Below are 20,159 nucleotides of genomic sequence, written 5' to 3'. Positions count from 1 at the left end.
TAGGTTAGCGTTGATATACAGTATGTGGTGACTGTTTCCTCCTTAGTCACTGCGACTGTTGAACTGTAAACTTTAGTTGACTCGTGATACCAATACCGACGACTTCTGTACGTTGCAATCATTTGTTTACTTTATTATAAATTACATGATGCACTACAAAGTATCGCGTGTGGCAACACCAGTTCAATCAGTAACACCTGTAGCCTACCGGTGAGCTCACCTATATACCTATGCCCTCGCCACTCAGTGGTCAACAGTAAAAATGACATCCAGCACAGACATAATGGCTGCAACACAGTATATTTGCATGAATGTGATTCATTCATGCTCATTTCTGTTTTTGGGTACAGGAACAGTCAGGAGGAAAGCTCGGAGGCTGTTCCATCGCAGTCCCCTCGGGCCACTAAGATCCCCAGAGGAGAGCCGGCGCAGGCAGCCCAACAGATGGAGACAGTAACACTGGCGGAGACAGACAGACGTGATGAGACACAGGTGCGGGGAGGAGGGCGGGGAGGACCGCCACCAGCCAGCCCCTCCTGGTGCCCGGTGGTGACCCACACCAAGGAACAGCGGGAAGGTGTGTGTGGTGTTTACCGTGAAACTCTTCTGGAGTTGTGGAAATCTGTGATCTGTGTACTCTGAGATTGCTAGCAAATATACATGAATTTTAATGGAAGGCAAAACCTGGCACAACTACTGTAGCTTTTCAAAATGATTAAGTAAAAAAAAAAAAAAAATGTCACTACCTTCGTCTGACCGTGGCTGGTCCTTGAGACAGAACGAGGTCCGTAGACAAGAGCTGACTAATGACAATTATTGATAAACAAAAATTTGGATAAATGAGGAGTCAACAACACTACTAATTGCAATTTGTCTCTTGGCCAAGACGCTGAGTTTGCATCTCTCAAAGCATCATGGGAAAAAGCCAAGTTTCGCTTGATACCACTGGAGGGACACAGTGACATCATCACCTGTGTCGTTGCCATTGACAACATAGTGATCTCAGGCAGGTAAGTGAGTGAGTCTGTCTGAGAAAAAGCATAATAGACTCCATCACTGTGAATAATGAATAATTCAATCCATTTTCATCCATTACTCCTTCTTCTTCCTCTCTCTCTCCAACTCTCTCTCCATGTCTTTATGGCTGACATGCCAGCTGCTCCACCCTGCACTGAGTACTCTGTTTTAGACTGAGGGTGGTGTTGTTTTGAAACTACTTGAACCGTGTCTGCACTCAATCTGTCTATATCTGTCTCACACACTCTGTCTCTCTGATACCGACTTTCAGTACACTCTCTAACCCACTTCCCTCTCCCTCTCTCTGGCCCCTCCATCTCTCCCTCTCCCTTCCCTCTCTCTCTCTCTCTCTCTCTCTCTCTCTCTCTCTCTCTCTCTCTCTCTCTCTCTCTCTCTCTCTCTCTCTCTCTCTCGACACAACAGTGAAGGTATGGTACGTCCCCACAGCCACAGAGAAACGGAATCTGGGGGGTCATAGTGGCGCGGTGACCTGTCTGTCTGCCCCTTCTCCTGAATACTGCAGCCAGGCAACTGCCCCTGCACCCAGCAGGATGCCCCCCCCCCTCACCCCCGCAATATGGACTAACTACAGCACCTTATATTTATGATAGATGTTAGTATATTCACTATGCGAATACCCATAATCTGTACATAACCCATCATCTATACACTATGCTTATATCCTGTAAATCATTGCTATTTATAAAACTGTATATATTGATTTCTAAATTGACCTGTACACACTGTTGCATCTCTATATAGTCCAACCTAATAGTATAGTTTTACCCAACCTGCAAATGTCATCTGTGCATACCCCCCCCCCCCCCCCCCTACTGTACATATCATTTGTTTTTCTGTGTGGTTTGAGTTGGATTTTGTGTGATTTGAAACCTGCTCGTGTTATTTGTCAATTGAATTTTTGTATTCCACCTTCTTACTCTTGTAGCACATCTTAGGAGCCGGCAGTAACATTTCACTGTACATTGTACCTGTACGATATGCACGTGACAAATAAAATTGACTTTGACTTTGGATACGTTCTTTGATGATTATATATGGTGAAGTCATGTGTTCTCATATATGTTCTCATGTGTGATGTCACCAAGGTGCGACTAATCTATAAATAAGCATGTGCAAATAAAGTAAGCCTCTTTCCGGTGTTAGCTAAACTGAAGTGAGCAGTGTGTGTGTTTTTCCTCCGCGAAATGGTTAGCTGTTGCCGGTGTTCCTGCCCTAATTAACGCAAGCTAGAATCTCACAGTTTGTTTTTACGATGAAATCTTACTATGAAATCAGAACCATTTTTTTTCTGACATAACAGGTTTATATTTAACAATTCCATATGTTGGTTTAGAGGGGATCATGTGTGTAGTAAAAAAACTAAATTGTAAAGAAATAAGTGCAGGTGCAAAAATAAGTGATACCCAGGTTGCATTGGTTAACACTTAATCAGCTTGTGAGTAAAATAAATGTTTATATCTTTGCATTCCATCATATTTCAGGACCCTCCTTTCATGACTTTTCCTAGATATGTGAGTTCTACCACCCAATATCCTTACATTTTCAATATCACTTTAGGATAATCTAGTTTAAAGCTATTTTGCAGTTTTTCTGTGTAGGAAGCAGGCTAATTTACAAGCGACCAACTAGTGGTCGTTGTGTGTAAATAGCAGGATAGCATTTTAAAGAGGCGGTTCTTTAAGCAGGTAAAAAGGCACGGCTGTTCTAGTGTTAAATCAAGTAGGTAAGTAGAATCTGGTGGGTAAATAATTGGGTACCAAATGAACCAGTTGAAGGAGAGATCTTTAGGAAAGAGTTTGGGTGGGACTCTGATAAATAGAGATAAGAAACCTGGTCAGTTTTGTGTTATCCATACAGGCAAAACACACCATGCCGAGAGGAAAGGAGATCTCAGAGGACATCAGGAAGAGGTTAGAACGAGCACATCAGTCTGCGGAAAGCTATATAAGATATGAACTCCATATCTGTGAGGCAAATCCACTGTGAGGCAAATCATTTACAAATGGGGAGCATTTAACATGACAGCAACTCGGCCTAGAAGTGGACACCCTTCCAAAATATCCCCAAGAGCCACAAAACACACAATATGTGTACACACTTAGACAGCTTATGTAACAAACTACAGCAGAGGCTTTATCACCTGAGGCGACTCAGACTTTATGGGGTGAGAAAGCAGATCATGAGAATTTTCTATCAGTCCATTGTTGAAAGTGTAATCAGATATGGAATAATTGTGTGGTTTGGCAACTTAACTGTACAACAAAAAAACAGACTAGTCAGCATTCACAAAACAGCTATGAAAATTGTAGGTGAAAGAGACTATGTGATCCTAAATAAACTATATGAAAAAGCTGTCCTGGACAAGGCTAACAAGATAATCGCAGACCCCCAACATCCGCTCTCCACAGAATACGAAGTTCTCCCCCTAGGTAGAAGGCTTTGCATGCCAAGATGTAACTATAAGCTCTTAAAACTATCATTTGTCCCATTCTCCATTAAACTAATCAATTCTCTCAAGCAGAAACGATGATTAGGACATGATCACCAGCACCTGCACTTTATCTTAGACACCACTTGAAGGGCCATGTGCAATATTCGAAAACACCACTTGAAGGGTTATGTGCAATATATATTTATACCAAATGATGCCATGTCCAGGTGGAAACTGCTGCCAATGTCACTCAATGTTTGTTGCTGTCCTGTTGTTTACTTTGTCTACTGTATGTTGTATGTATCGTCACTGTTGCACTTGAAGCATGAAAGTACCATGCCCAAGACAAATTTCCCCTCGGGGACAATAAAGTACAATCAATCAATCAATCAAAACCCCCCCCCCAAAATCTGGTAAAAACCAACTCAAACATAATATTTTGCTGCATCTCAGGTAACTGTGCATGCTTAAACAATGAGAAGAACACGAATCAAAATGGCATTCGTGGGAGGGTTGCTAGGAATATGCCTCTGCTGTCAAAAAATAACCAAACTGCCCTTCTTAACTTTGCTCACGTCCGGCCCCATGGAGGTCTTGGAGAAGACTCTCCTGGGCCATGTAAAAGCCCAGCTTTCCCCCGGACTAGGGGCTGTTCCTCCAAGCACGATTAGAGCTAAGATAGACTCGTTTTGATAATTCGCGATAATTTCAGCTCGAGTTCCGTTCCATGAATGTGGCTCAAATAATTTGCTAGCGACCAGGTTTTACGGTCTGGTTTAAGTAAGATGTGTGTCAAAAATGTCTCACAGGCGGAAACTACATCCCGAACAACAGTTCGGTCAAGTGTCTTTTTGGAAATATTAGTTCCCACCTTTTATGAGATAGATAGATAGATAGATAGATAATTTTATAGTGTGCTAGATAGCTAGATAGTGTGCTAGATAGATAGTGTGCTAGATAGATAGTGTGCTAGATAGACAGATAGATAGACAGATAGATAGACAGATAGTTAGACAGACAGCTCTAACTCAGATAGTTAGACAGACAGCTCTGTCAGACAGACAGATAGATAGATGCTATGTATTGAATGAATGGTTTAATGAACACACGACCAAGGTCGTGGAATTTGTTGTCAGTACAGATGGAAAGCTCAATACAGCAGTGTCAATTACATCAAACATACACACATTACACATGACTATCACAATGGACAATGTACACACATAACCACAAGACAAAATCATAGTCAATATTTACAACATAAAGTGCAGTACATGTGGCAGGGTTAGTGCAGTGAGTCAGGTGTTGAGAGTCCTTATAGCAGAGGGGACAAAACTGTTTTTGAAACGGGATGTTTTGATGGCCAGGGATTGGTAGCACCGTCCAGAGGGCAACAGTTGAAACAAGTGGTGAGCAGGGTGGGAGGAGTCAGCAGGGTGGGAGGGGTCAGAGATAATTTTACTTGCTCTATTGGTAGTGCGTTTGAGCATTATAAATGTATATGCACAGACAAACTGGATAGAGATTGCTGTCTTTTCACTAGAGCCTACCCATATGCTATCAAAGGCCCACATTTATTTTCTTCAAAAACAAAATTGAAAAATTACAGTATTGGCTGCTATATATACAGCATTATTCCATTATCAACACAATTTTTTTTATTTTTATACACACCTTTTTGCATGCAGTTACATTCATCGTAGTGGTAGGCTTATAGGCTAACACGTTTCCTCTAATTAAATTTATTTGGGCTGTTACATTTAAGATATTATTTTTTGATTTACTCGCCATGGGGCCCCTTCGATACGAAAATAACCCACAGGAATAAAAGTGAAATTACACCCGCGGCCCCTGGATAGATCTGTCTTTTCACTAGTTGTCAGATCTCAACTTGGCAGGTGCTAAATTAAATTCAGAAAACTTGTGTTTTTGCCTCATTGTGTTTAACTGGCCTAGTCCTACTCATTGTATTAATATTTTTAAATGGATCATGTCGACCTCCATGTCATGTTACCGGTTAAATCAATTAGGTGGTATCAGAATAACATAGAGAGCAAGGCACCCGTCTAGGCTGGGTGACAGCTGAAAATTGTTCGCTTACCTCTTTCGTTCTCAGGAAACCGAGTTACTGCCGCCGGTCGCGAGTCTCCAATGAACATGATTGAAAACACAGTACTCAACCAACAGCTGCACTAAATCGGTGATCCCGTGATCCCTAAATCGGTGCTCCCCATAAGCTACTTTCGCAGCATGGTCTGGTCCTGACGTCATATAAATGCGCTCACGCAACTTTTACAACGTAAACATACTTTACCACAATCGTACCATAGCTACAACAATTTTAGCATAGCTAACAAACAAAAGCGTTGCCGAGCTTAGTCCAGACTGAACATTGTGGTTTCAGTTAGTTGCTAGTAGGGCTGCAACTAACGATTATTTTGGTAGTCGACTAATCTGTCGATTATTTTTTCGAATAGTCGTGTGGCTTTTCGCTGCGCGTAAATGGCGACGCAGAAGCATAAATCCGGCTTAACTAGCTATCTAACCTAACGTTACGCCAAGCTACAGCTGCTCACAGAGCTAGTTGATTGGCTAGCTAGCATTGCTGGCTAGACTACAGACAGCTCACGTTAGTAGGCTACGCTTGGCGCTGTTTATCTTACAGACAGCTCGCTGGTGGACTCAACATAATTGAAATAGCATTCACTTATCAAGCATCATTCATGATCATCCACCATGACTACCTGGTATTTTAATAGCGACCACCCCTCACTTCATTTCATCTCGCGTTCTCCTGGCTTCAACATGGAAAACCCCTGCTACGTAACCTTACATACAAGCGCCTCTGTCTGTCACACGCGTGCCACAGGGTAAATAAATTAATAGCACAAACGCTCATAGCATGTACAGCCCTGTCCATGAGACGTTGTTTTCCAACATGTAACAGTAAAGCTAACATAAACATTACGACCCTAACAATATAACGTTAGCCAGTTGGCTAACAACGTTTAAAAAAAAAAAAAAAAAAAACTTTTCCCCCCCTTTTTTTTATACGATTAGTCGACACTAAAATTCCACGTCGGCGAGTTTTTATGATCGACGTCGTCGATTATGTCGACTAATCGTTGCAGCCCTAGTTGCTAGTGGGTAAATAATAAAGAAATGTCTAAATACACGAACACACTGGTTTCAACTAACTAACAAAGGGGCTATGTAGATACATAGAAGAACCTTACCTTATGAGATCGCCGTTGGTAGAAACTTTCTTTGTGGAGTCAGAGTAAACAAAGAGCATGCTGCATGCTGCCTCCTATAGGTCAGCCGTACACACATCTATCGACCAATGAAACAAAACAATGAAACCATTCTCCTCCTCCCCCAAGCCGGGAGAAATCAGGCTAAAAATAAGCTTATTTTGCTGATCAAGTACACATATAATTATCGTGAAATTGTTTAAAACAATATTGAGTGGGTACTTCAAAACGTTGTTGTGTGTTGTAAAAAACCCTGAAAATCTGACTTTTAGGTCATAAATAGTTTGACGACCGATTTGACCACTTTATATTCTGCGCCTGTAGCTCCAAACACCAGCTGCCATCACATTGATTTCTTTTTGTTTCTACATTCGTCAGACAACTGCAGGAGGAATTTCACTTGTCCGAACATAAAATGCACTAACAAGCCTTAGTGTGGGACCCTGCCCAAACCCCCCAGTACAGTTTCTCTACTGTAATCATTAAACAAATCTTCCTTCCTCCAGCATTATGACTGCCAATGGCCCCTGGCCCGAGCAGAGATGTTTTTGTCTTGTGATGCTGATTGATAGACAATTCACTTACTTAGACAAATGTATTTATTTGTAAATGCAACTCACTTTAGATCAAATAAAATAAAATAAATCATGTAAATATAAGTAAATCTCCCAGTCACAGGATCAGTATTTGCAAATATGCAACCACTTGGATAGCCCATTCAGATTGTGTCCATGCTGAAGCTAATATTCACAGTATTAAAAGCTACAGTAATTTGATGACGAAACGGTAATGCATTATGGGTATACAATTGAATACAAAACCACCCAAAGAAAAGTATCTTTTTCAAATATAAGTTATTGTATTTTTTTCATTAACCTCATAGGAGCCAACGGACCCCCATCGGCATCCGAAGTGATATAAAGAGTTTACCTCGATCAATTCTCTTCATCGATATCACATTTTTTTCACAATTTTGCATGCTATACGATGCCACCATTTTTTTCCCGAGACGGTAAACACGGCCTAAGTCACATCCAGTTTTTTCCAACTGGAGAATGTGTCATGTCCGGTTTCAACGCCGAATTTCCATTTTTTATAATGTTCTAGCTCTATTTGCAGAAAACCAGAAAAATGAGGTGGATAAGAAGAGGTTAAAGATGATCATTTTAATAACAATCAAGCAACATTTCAATGACTAGTCATTCAGGGTAGACAACACAGTGATTTTTGACAATTACTTCAAATTCACCAAGCAGGTCTGCTCTGTGGTCAAAAATTGCTTTTTTCACCTCAGAATCCTCGCTAAGACAAGGGCCTATCTTCCGGAGAAGGACCAAGAGAAGGTGATCCATGCCTTCATAACAACCCGGCTGGATTCCTGCAACTCCCTGTATGTTGGCATCGACCAGCCTCTGCTCCGCCAACTGCAGCTGGTGCAAAAGCATGCACCAAGAAGCGTGACCACATCACACCCATCCTGACCTCCACTGAATCCCCGTCAGCTTCCGCATTGATTTTAAATCACTAAGAATTTATTTGAAAAGCACAATTCATTGTGAACGAAAAGAAAAATACATAAGCTTCAGCAAGTTTCCATTAAACAGAAGCTGTGGAACCTGAACAGCAATTGGACTTAATGCAATGCAAAAGCAAAGCACATGGGTAGGACATCCACTGTTGGAAAAGCGAGCTTGTGACTGTTCAAAGTGATTTACCCAATACACAAAGTAAGAGATGAGAACAAACCATGTGGGGAGCCGTGGAAAAAAAAAAATACAATGCATATCATACTATATTCACAGCAAAAGCTTTGTATGGACAAAGAGCCTATACATTAATCAAACAAATAGAAAAACTACGTTAAGCATATTTACAAATAGAACCAAACCACCTTTCACTCTTGACAGAAATCTGGTACGGTTTCTCTCCTGTGTGTGTTCTCTGGCATGTATTTAGGTTTCCTGCCTGCTTGAAACTCTTCCTGTGTGTGTTTTCTGATGGCCCTTCAGGGAATCTGCTTGACTAAAACTCTTCCCACACTGGGAGCACTGATATGGTTTCTCTCCTGTGTGGATTCTCTGATGAATCTTCAGGTTTCCTGCTTCACTAAAACTCTTCCCACACTGGGAGCACTGGTATGGTTTCTCTCCTGTGTGTATTCTCTGATGCTTCTTCAGGTCTCCTGCTTGACTAAAACTCTTCACACACTGTGTGCACTGATATGGTTTCTCTCCGGTGTGTATTCTCTGGTGAACCTTCAGGTTTCCTGCTTGACTAAAACTCTTCCCACATTGGGAGCACTGGTATGGTTTCGCTCCTGTGTGTATTCTCTGATGCTTCTTCAGGTCTCCTGCTTCACTAAAACTCTTCCCACACTGGGAGCACTGGTATGGTTTCTCTCCTGTGTGTATTCTCTGATGCTTCTTCAGGTCTCCTGCTTGACTAAAACTCTTCACACACTGTGTGCACTGATATGGTTTCTCTCCGGTGTGTATTCTCTGATGAATCTTCAGTTTTCCTGCTTCACTAAAACTCTTCCCACACTGTGTGCACTGGTATGGTTTCTCTCCTGTATGTATTCTCTGGTGTATCTTTAGGTGATCTGCTTGACTAAAACTCTTCCCACACTGGGAGCAGTGGTATGGTTTCTCTCCTGTGTGTATTCTCTGATGAATCTTCAGGTTTCCTGCTTCACTAAAACTCTTCCTACACTGGGAGCACTGGTATGGTTTCTCTCCTGTGTGTATTCTCTGATGCTTCTTCAGGTCTCCTGCTTTACTAAAACTATTTCCACACAGTGGGCAACGGTAGGTCTTCTCTCCTGTGTATGTCTGTGGGTGTGTTTTATGGTGATCCTTCCGCCTTGAGCTCCTGTGTTGTTTATGGTTTCCTGATGTGGTGGAGCTGGGCTCGCTGTCTGAACCTGGGTTGGAGCTCTGCTGGTCTGTAAGAATAGGAACATATACAGGGTTACATAGGCAAGTTTAACTTTAATATATACGTTTAGGCAAGGCAAGTTGATTTGTATAGCACATTTGATACAACAGGGGCAATTCAAAGCGCTTTACATACAGCATTAAACAAAATACAGCAAGAGGAGGATAGTAACAACAACAAAAATAGAGAGAAATTAAATAGATAAACATTTAACAAGATAATAAACAATGAATAAAAAGATATAGATAAAAGTGTTCTCTATCTAAGTATGTCTCTCAGAGAGATAAACCTCTGCACCTTGTACAAGTATCGTGCCCTGATACAGGATTAAGGTCGCAGATTATCACGGGTAGTGGCTGCATGTATGATGCAGAAGTAGTTGATTATCATTATTAAAAAACAATAGTCATGAATAGGCAAATATTCCGGGTGCGTGGAACGCTATTTCCATACACCCATTCACCCATGTGTCGCATTCGATTGGAACAACCCACCATTTGCATCCCACCCCTGTTAGATTCCCCTGGCCCTGGTAAACACAGGGATGTGTGTATTTTGATGTTAGCCCCCTGGGAAGTGAACCTATACTACCTACATACCTATACTATCTACATGCCTATACATCGGAGTATACCACTAAGAAATACGTCATGACGAAAAAAATGCATATAAATCACACTGGACTATAAGTCCTACCTATACCTATACTATCTACATGCCTATACTATCTACATACCTATACTATCTACATGCCTATACTATCTACATGCCTATACTATCTACATACCTATACTATCTACATACCTATACTATCTACATAACTATACTATCTACATACCTATACTATCTACATACCTATACTATCTAGCGGAACAGGCTTACTTCCCGAACCTTGTTGACCCGACAACCTGTCATGTTGGAGCGGGGAGGTACCGGGGAAATCATTTGAAACCCATGTCAGACACACACACGCACGCGCACGCACACACACACTCAAGCTGCGAAAATACACTTGATTACATGATACTGTATAATAAATGGAATTTTATTTGTTCCATGTTGCATGGAAATTTGTTGACGATTACAGACAATCAAATGTAGGTTGTTGCAATTACTTTGCTGCGGTAGCTATAGCGTGCAACACTCAACTGGGAGAGCTACTGTACAGTCTCTCATTCATAATTGTCTGTACATAGACATACAATATCCTATCACTATTGCGTATGTAACTTGGGTAAACCCTGTTGTAGAAAGAGCTTTATAAAAGGTAGATTTAGAAAATGTAAGGATACTGGGTGGTAGAACGCATCTAGGAAAAGTCATGAAAGGTGGTTCCTGAAGTCCTGAGTTTAATTATTTTTTTACTTACTAGGTCAAAGACCCCACCCATGGCTGTTGTAGTGTTAATAATCTCATCTCCCTGGGGGAGTTCAAAGCTCTGATTAATTGTGTGACAGTAGAGTGCAGTAGAGTGCAGTAGAGTGCTAGTAGACAGTTAAAATGGATTTTCTATCATATTTATCTCTCGTCCCTTTTTATTATGTTTTATTTTCCAATCGTGTAAACTTGTACTTGAACTGGTGTGCTTTTGGCCAGGTCTTCCTCGAAAAAATTATTTTAATCTCAAGGGACCTTCTGAAATAAAGATTAAATGAATGAAAATGAATAAATATGCTAAGCCTGCCTGCGTGGTGCTAACATTATTAGCATAGTATATTTGTGCCAGCGTGGCAACATGGAATTCCTGTAATTTTAGCCCATGTTGCGTCGAAAGATAATAATAATAATAATAATAATAACTTTAATTTATATAGCGCCTTTCAAAAAACCCAAGGACGCTTTACAATTCAAGGGAATGATCAGACAGACAAAACAGAAAACAAACAAAGCAAAACTGAAACATTGACTCGGGGCCAAAGGCCTTGGAGAACAGATGTGTTTTGAGGGCTAATTTGAAGGAGTCCAGGGTGGGGGCATTGCGGATCACTGTGGAGAGGGAGTTCAAGAGAGTAGGTGCGGCCACGCTGAAGGCTGTGTCCCCAAACGTCCGTAGGTTGGTGCGGGGGCTGGATAGCAGGCCCATGTCTGCGGACCGCAGGCTCCGGGAAGGGGTATGCTGGGGGAGGTCAGTTAGGTACTGGGGGGAGCAGGCGTGGAGGGATTTGTAGGTGAGGAGGAGGATTTTGTAAGTGATGCAGGACTTGACCGGGAGCCAGTGGAGGTGAATGAGGGTGGAGGTGATGTGCTGCCAGGGCTTGGTGTGGATGAGGACCCTGGCAACTGAGTTCTGCACGTACTGGAGCCTGTCCAGGGCATTGTTGGGAACCCCGAACAGGACTCCATTACAATAGTCCAGACGGGAGGTGACGAAGGCGTGAATGAGGGTTTCGGCAACGGAGTCAGTGAGGGAAGGTCGTAGTCTGGAGAGGTTTCTGAGGTGGAAGAAGGCGGATTTGCTGATGGATTTTATGTGGGACTGGAAGGAGAGGGTGGAGTCCAGGATGACGCCCAGGTTATGGACTTCGGAGGATGGGGAGATGGAGCAGCCGTCGAAGTCCCCAACCTTCCGGAGCAGCGCCTTGGGTGCCACAACCATGAGCTCTGTTTTCTTGGTGTTAAGTTTGTGGAGGTTAGATGTCATCCAGGTTTTTATTTCGAGCAGGCAGTTGATGAGGGACTGGGGGGGAGTGGAGAGGATGCGGTGGAGCTGAGGTAGATTTGGGTATCGTTGGCGTAGCAGTGGTAGTTAAGGCCGTGACGACGGAGGATCTGGCCGAGGGGGAGCATGTAAATGGTGAAGAGGAGGGGTCCTAGTACAGAGCCTTAGGGAATGCCTTGGTTGACTGGGGCTGGGGGGAGCTTGAGCCTGAGGGCTGTACCAGTGACACCCAGGTGGGTGGAGAGGTGGTTGAGGAGGATGGTGTGGGAGACAGTGTCGAAGGCAGCAGAGAGGTCCAGGAGGATGAGGATACTGAAACGGCCCGAGTCAGCAGCAATGAGGAGATCATTGGTGATTTTAATGAGGGCGGTTTCCGTGCTGTGGTGAGATCTGAAGCCGGATTGTAGGGGCTCATAGAGCTCATGGTTGGACATATACTGATGGATTTGGCCGGCGGCTGCTCTTTCCAGGGTTTTACTCAGGAAGGGAAGGTTGGAGATCGGCCGGTGGTTGTGGAGGTCATCAGAGTCCAGACCAGGTTTCTTGAGGATGGGGGTGACTGAGGCAGTTTTGAAGCTGGTGGGGCCTATGCCAGATAGCAGGGAGGCATTAATAATATCCACCATGTAGGGGCAGAGGGTAGGTAAGCAGTCCTTGACCAGGGCTGTGGGCATGGGGTCCAGTGAGCAGGTTGGGGTCTTGGCCAGGGTGACCAGCCTGGCGACCTGGGCAGCGTCCACTGGAGAGAAGGAGGAAAAGCAGCATTGGGGGGGGCACGGCGCTGGGGCGAGGTCATCGTGTGGCTGGGGTGCAGGAGGAGCGGGAGGGGCTGGTGCCCGGAGCTGCTGGTGGATGGAGTCAACCTTTGAGTGAAAGAAGGAATTTGGAGCAGCGGTCGGGAGCACCAGGAGGGTGGGGGGCGTCGGAGTAGACGGTTGATGGTGGTGAATAGTGTTCTGGGGTTTTGCTGGGAGCCAATGAGACGGGAATAATATAGGGTCTTAGTGTGGGAGAGAGCATCCTTGTAGGCAGTCATGTGACGGTCTCTGTAAGCCAGGAAATGGACTGTGAGGCCGGTAGTTTTGGACAGCCTCTCTAGCTGGCGACCAGTGGCCTTCATGGTGCGGAGTTCGGTGTTGAACCAGGGGGCAGGGCAGGTGAAGGAGACGGTCCGAGTTTTGAGGGGGGCGAGGGAGTTGAGGCTGAGGGATAGGGCAGCGTTGTAGTGGGCTACCAGGCCGTCCACCGTGGTGTCTGGGGGAGCCGAGGCCATGTGGGACACAATGAGGTTGGATAGGGCCGGTGCACTCACAGATTTGATATTCCTAAATGAGATGGTGCGTTTGGGATGCTGCCTGGGCAGGGAGACCGGGACGGTGAAGAGGACGGCATGGTGGTCAGAAACAGCCAGGTCCAGGCACTGTAGGTCGGGGGGAGGAGGTCCAGTGGAGCACACCAGTGGAGCACACCAAGTCCAGTGTGTGGCCTTTGGTGTGGGTGGGACCTTGGACATGCAGATGTTTTAACATGTGACAGCTGCTGGTGTTTTGGGGAACCAGTAGCCAAAGTTGTTTACATATTCTGAAAGGACAGATTGTAATTGTTTAAATGATGTGTCATACATTGAAATCAGAAAAAAGTTTGAAAAGATATGCGTATTTGAATTAGGGCTGGGTATCGCCACTGATTTCCCGATTCGATTCGATTCACGATTCGATTCCCATTAGATTTAGTTACAATATAAATGTTGCTTGAATATGAAAGAGATTCTCAGAACTAATGCTATAAATGGTTCAAATGGTTAAGGTGCATTCATTCAGTACACACGCGTACCGAACTGAACGACTTAGTCCAATTTCAGTACAAATACGTGTTACACCCCTACTAAATAGCTAGCTTTGTGAGTGTAAGCTGACACCACTATGTTCAGTGTGCACTTAGCTAGCCAAAGCTTTTGTTTGTTAGCTACGCTAGCTTTGTTTGTAGCTATGGTACGTTTACAGGGTTTTTCCTGGTGAATTGATATGCACCAATTTGTGCCTTTTCTGCATCAATTTATGGTGGAAATGTCATTATTTATGTAAAGGAAAACACAATATTCAGGCACCAGATGACCATTCAAAATATAATGCAATATAAGGCTCTCAGGCATTCTGTACTTCCAAAGTCGAGAGCTGGAGAAAATAATATTAATAATTTAATTTGACAGCATACATGCTACTGAAAACAGCTGGTTAACGTTGTAGGCATGTGATACGGGGATGACGCTGTTAAAAAACGTGTCCGTAACGTCCGTAACACTTTGCGGAGCTCCTGTAAACAGCTGGTGGGGAACAGCGCTGGACCGGAAGCTAACCAGCCGTATTAGTAGAAGTGAAGTGATTGTGCATGTAGTCTGATTATCATTATTCATGATCGCAGAGAATTCAGCTACATTTTCAATTATTAGTTCTATTCTGTCATGAGCATCAGAGAATGACTGACAGGCCGGTAGAATATGAGAATGGGATCATTTGAATAATATATTCTAATATATTAGCCTATAAGCGTGTGTGTTTCATGCAATACCATTATTGCATGAAATAGTCAACATTTGAATGTTGTCAGCTACGAAGCGGATGTGTTTACTAGAACATGGGAGGAGGACTTTTTTACACGATGTGATATTGGAAGTGCGTCAGTCTGATCTGCAAATCTACGATGGCTGTTTCGAAGAAGGGAAATGTGGCAAAAGAGTGAAAACGTACGGCTGCAACGATAGCTTCTTATCGCGTCAGTCACGTTCTTGTTAAACACAAGAAGAAAACAAAGACGGCGAAATTGTGAAAAAAGCGTTTCTCGAGGCTGCAGATTGCCTTTTCGATGACAGATCCACAGTGGCTGATGACACCTTGCAACCAGCTCCTACAGCCCTGACTACTAGAAACTAGCTGTCTCCTCCCAGTGCCAGGTCTCCCACTAAGGTAGAGAAATGACTTTATTTCCACCTTTCAAACTAGGGAACTACCTGTTTTGTATCTGGTTTACTTTTCTGTTTGTTGGATCAGTAATTGGCTATGGTACTGCAGACTGGCTGTCAGTGTGTGAGTGAGAGAAAGTGTGTGTGTGTGTGTGTGTGTGTGTGTGTGTGTGTGTGTGAGTGAGAATAGCAAAGAGGGAGGGTTTATGATGGTCTTCTCCTGTGTGGCTGTGTGACAGAGAGAGAGAAAGTGTATTGTACTATGCAGGCTGGGAACTGTGTGTGTGTGTGTGTGTGTGTGTGTTTGTAGTACGTGCGTGTACGTTTGCGATGTTTAAACTAGACTGGTAGATCTTGGCAGACTGGCTACTTGAAAAGTAGATCTTGGTTCAAAAAAGTGTGGGCACCCCTGCCTTATACCATACCACCATACCAGAACATCACAGCAGGAACAACCCATCTCAAAAAAGCGATCGTATTGTAATAAACCAGTCCTGAAAGTTCTCTGTCGCTTACCAATAATCTAACCTGGAGAAATCAGCTACGAATGTCCCCTCCCCTCGCAGGTTCATCACAGTATATTACATAAATGTATTACTGTTAAGTGTTGTTGTGGATGTTATCCCTAGTGCCATTCTGAGGTTAGCATTGCGATGTGTTCGTCTTAACGTTTACAAACTAAAATATACGATCGCTTTTTGTGATATGTTGCTCCTCTGATGTCCTGGAAACGAACACATAAGCACTCTGAACAGCTGTCGGCGTCTTTTGTTGCTATAGGAAACCACTACTCTGCTTGCGATTGATCAGCTGTCAGCAGTGTTATTATGGGTACGTTCGTAAATGCACCGGACATGTGTGAAATCGCTGCTGTGTTATTGTTGTTCTGTGATATAACACAGAATATTAGTCAGCATTAATATTCAGGGAAGAAAATAAGCCTACTTTTTTTTTGATGGGGGGCGGTAAGAGACCTGGATAATGGACAGAACCACTGGTGTATATGAAGATGTTATGACGTACTTCCAAAGTCGAAAGCTGGAGAAAATAATATTAATAATTTAATTTGACAGCATACATGCTACTGAAAACAGCTGGTTGACGTTGTAGGCATGTGATACGGGGATGACGCTGCTAAAAAACTTGTCCGTAACGTCCGTAACACTTTGCGGAGCTCCTGTAAACAGCTGGTGGGGAACAGCGCTGGACCGGAAGCTAACCAGCCGTATTAGTAGAAGTGAAGTGATTGTGCATGTAGTCTGATTATCATTATTCATGATCGCAGAGAATTCAGCTACATTTTCAATTATTAGTTCTATTCTGTCATGAGCATCAGAGAATGACTAACAGGCCGGTAGAATATGAGAATGGGATCATTTGAATAATATATTCTAATATATTAGCCTATAAGCGTGTGTGTTTCATGCAATACCATTATTGCATGAAATGGTCAACATTTGAATGTTGTCAGCTACGAAGCGGATGTGTTTACTAGAACATGGAAATGCAAACGCTAATCACATTATTGCATTACAATTGTCATATTGACTCAAGTAATGCAGGAAAAAGTGGAAAATGCTATTGTGGGATTGCATAGTAATTTTCAGTTCAGAATGAACTTTTTTCAGAATGACCTTGCATACCAGCTACATGAAAATGAAAATGCAAATCATATGATTGCATTTGATTTTGAATATTGACCGAAAGAATGCGTGCAAAAGTGGAACATGCAATTGTTAACATTTGAATTAGGTCCACTATATGCTTCCTTACACTGGTAGCACTGATTTTACAACAGTGCAATTACACTCACCAATAACAAAGACTTACCATCCATCTCACTGTCTTTCATCTCCACTCTTCCTCTGTCCTCTTCTTTTACCATCACTCCCTCCTCTCTCATTTGGTCTCCTCCATCCTCTTCTTTTACCATCACACCATACTCCTCTACATCTTCTTCCTCCAGCTTCACTGCCACCATCTCTGGACCCCACTGTGGGCTTTTCAGGGATGGAGAACCACAGCCAGATCCGGGGGACTCGGTGCATTCTGGTTCATACATGGTTACCATGGTTACATGAGCTGAAGAGGACCTGCGGCTAGAAACACTGGAGGAACAAACAACGCAGGGTCGATTAGAAATGACAGACAAACAGTTCACTGAACTCCCATCTAGACTGACAGGACACGTCCTGCAAATGCAATAATCTATGGATTACTGATTGCATTTGTTATAAATAAAGGGTCTGGAAAGTAGACATTGAATGGTTCCAATTGTATTTTGTGTCCAGGAAAAATGTTAACACAAAATAAACTATGGAAATAAGCTTCTTGTTAGGCTCAACTTCCTGGTCAGACAGTTCCGAGGGCTGTATGGTTGTGGACTTTGCACGCTTGACTGGCAGCTCCCTTTCAAGCTAGCTTTCTGCGATATCATACATGACATTCATCCATTAGATGTGCTTATAGTTCTGCCCTTTAATTACCAACTGTTTAGCTACTGTTGAAATGTGTTACTAAGCTATTACAAATCGACTTATTAGTCATGCAACTGGCAGTATTATTCACCATATCAATTCAATGACCACCATTTGCATACTTGACACCTGGCACCCTATGGTGAATTATTGAACACAATACTTGTGGACAGGATTCACAGCATGTGTGTGACTTACTGATCAGTTGGAGCACAATGGTGTTGCTCTCGTCTTCTAATTTGCTGCTGTATTGTCACAATATCCGCCATGTTTACTTTCTTCCCACACTGGACGTAGCACTGGCGCATGTCGTCATGACCACAACCATGTTTCGTTTGCCCAGAGATGTGCCCTGCCGCTGTCCTTCTCTGCTGTTCCTGTAATCCAATCACTGAGCTGCTCTTGTGACCACCTGACTCACATCCAGGATGTGATTGGTCCGCCCTAGCGCGGCCTGTGGTTGGCCTTTGTTGAGAGGAATTCCTACCATAGCACTCTTCGATCTTGACCTCTTGACCTCTAGTCTTGACCTCTGAACTGGCGTTACTGTCACTATCCATGTCATTCGGTGCTTCAGAGAGCCGATGTCCCTCTTTAAGAGCATGTGCATCTTGCCCTGAGGCATTTGTGCTGAGCATCTCATCTTTGGCCTTTTGGGTTTTGATGTAGTCCCGTAAAAACCTATCCCACGGTGTGTCGTACTCTTCTTTAATGTTGGGAGAGTGATGGTTCCTACTGTGGGTGGGAGTTGGTGGTAGTGGTGGTGGCTGGAGCCTAATAAGATTGTCCTTTCGGTGGTTCTGTCCTTCTGTCTCTGCATCAGGGGACCCAAGGTGTGTCCTCTGGCTCTCTGACACTGAATAAGCAGAAGCATCCATCTCACTGCCCAGATGGAGAGTTAACAGTGCAGGGAATCCTACGAATAAAGATGATCAACATATTAAAACAAGAGTGAAGAAATGTATCAAAAGGTCTATCAGCCAACAAAAGGTTTGTGGACATTTTTAAAAAGACATTTAGGCCAAGGCCTCTCTTTATCAGATGCTCTAAATGTTAAATGTCTCATCCACACTCATTTTAGTTTTTATTTTGATTCATATTTATTTATTAGCCTATTAGTATTAGGCTATTATTTGATCGGTATGGGCAGTAGCCTATATCGGTCGATATTGCTCATAGGTTATAGGTGATCCAGATCAGTCGCAAAAAACGGTATGTGGGCATCCCTAGCCTGTCTGTTGTTTGGTTAAATCTGACCATGACGTATCACAGCCTGAACACCAGAGGATAATCGTGATGGCAGTGAATTGTAATAAATCCGCTACAAAATATTAGTATGAAGTTTGTGCCATTTATTAGGGATGCACGATATGCATTTTTCCCAACCGATACCGATACCGATATTTACCCGCTTCTCGTGGCCGATACCGATACCGATATTATTATTATTATTTTATTTTTTCTTTCCTAGCACCAGGGGAGCTCCCCCTCCCAAATTTCGTTGTTTGGTACCTGTACTATATCAATGACAATAAAGACCATTCAGATATCATTTCACAGTTGATAACCTGTAGTTCATGCACACCTGAAGGTAAGAAAGGCTATGTAGTGAGCAAAGATTGATGATTTAATATTCCATAGTGATCTCACCAAATCTAACTTACATCACTATTGTTAACACAACAAAGAGAACACTTCTGAGTCTTCAAATGTTCATTTATTATTTCCTCTAACAAACAGAATCTGTTATACAGTGCACAATGCTTTTTTTAGCCAAGATCTGGCCTCCTTTTATGAAAACAAAAAAGGCTCACCTAAGAGTAATTAGATCAAAAAAGTGTCAAAAATAAAGTGCACCTTGTGCATCAGTCAATACAAAAATAAAGTGCACCTTGTGCATCAGTCAATACAAAAATAAAGACTTTTAAAGAACCAAAAGTTGTATAGAACTCAGTGTTTCCTCTACATGCATTTCATCGTGGCGCACCGCCACGATGGAATTTCCTCCGCCACCATGCAGATTTCTCAACCCAAAAAAAAAAAAAAAGATTTAGGCCGCTTTTCAGACCTTCACAGCGCTAGACACACCCACAAGCGCGAAGCGACGCGCTTGCAAAACTGTTTTGTGATTCCTCATTTAAATTACGTTGTACCTGTTACAATGACAATAAAGATCATTCATCTTCATCAAGATGAGAGATGGAGCGATCCGCTCACACAGCTGTCCCGCATCCGCTAATCAGCGCAGCACCGAACCGCCGGGCTCGTTGAGCGGATGCGAGGCAGCTGTGCCCGGGACCGGCCACTTCACATAAAGGAAGGAAGGAAGGAAGGAAAGAAAGAAAGCCGTGCACAAACGAGAGCTAAGTCAGACCGGGACGCTGCCAGTATGTGTGAGAGCCGG

The sequence above is a fragment of the Nansenia antarctica genome, assembly GCF_963989245.1.
Source record: "Nansenia antarctica genome assembly, chromosome: 1".
Taxonomy (NCBI): domain Eukaryota; kingdom Metazoa; phylum Chordata; class Actinopteri; order Argentiniformes; family Microstomatidae; genus Nansenia; species Nansenia antarctica.
This window is presented reverse-complemented; position numbering follows the sequence as displayed.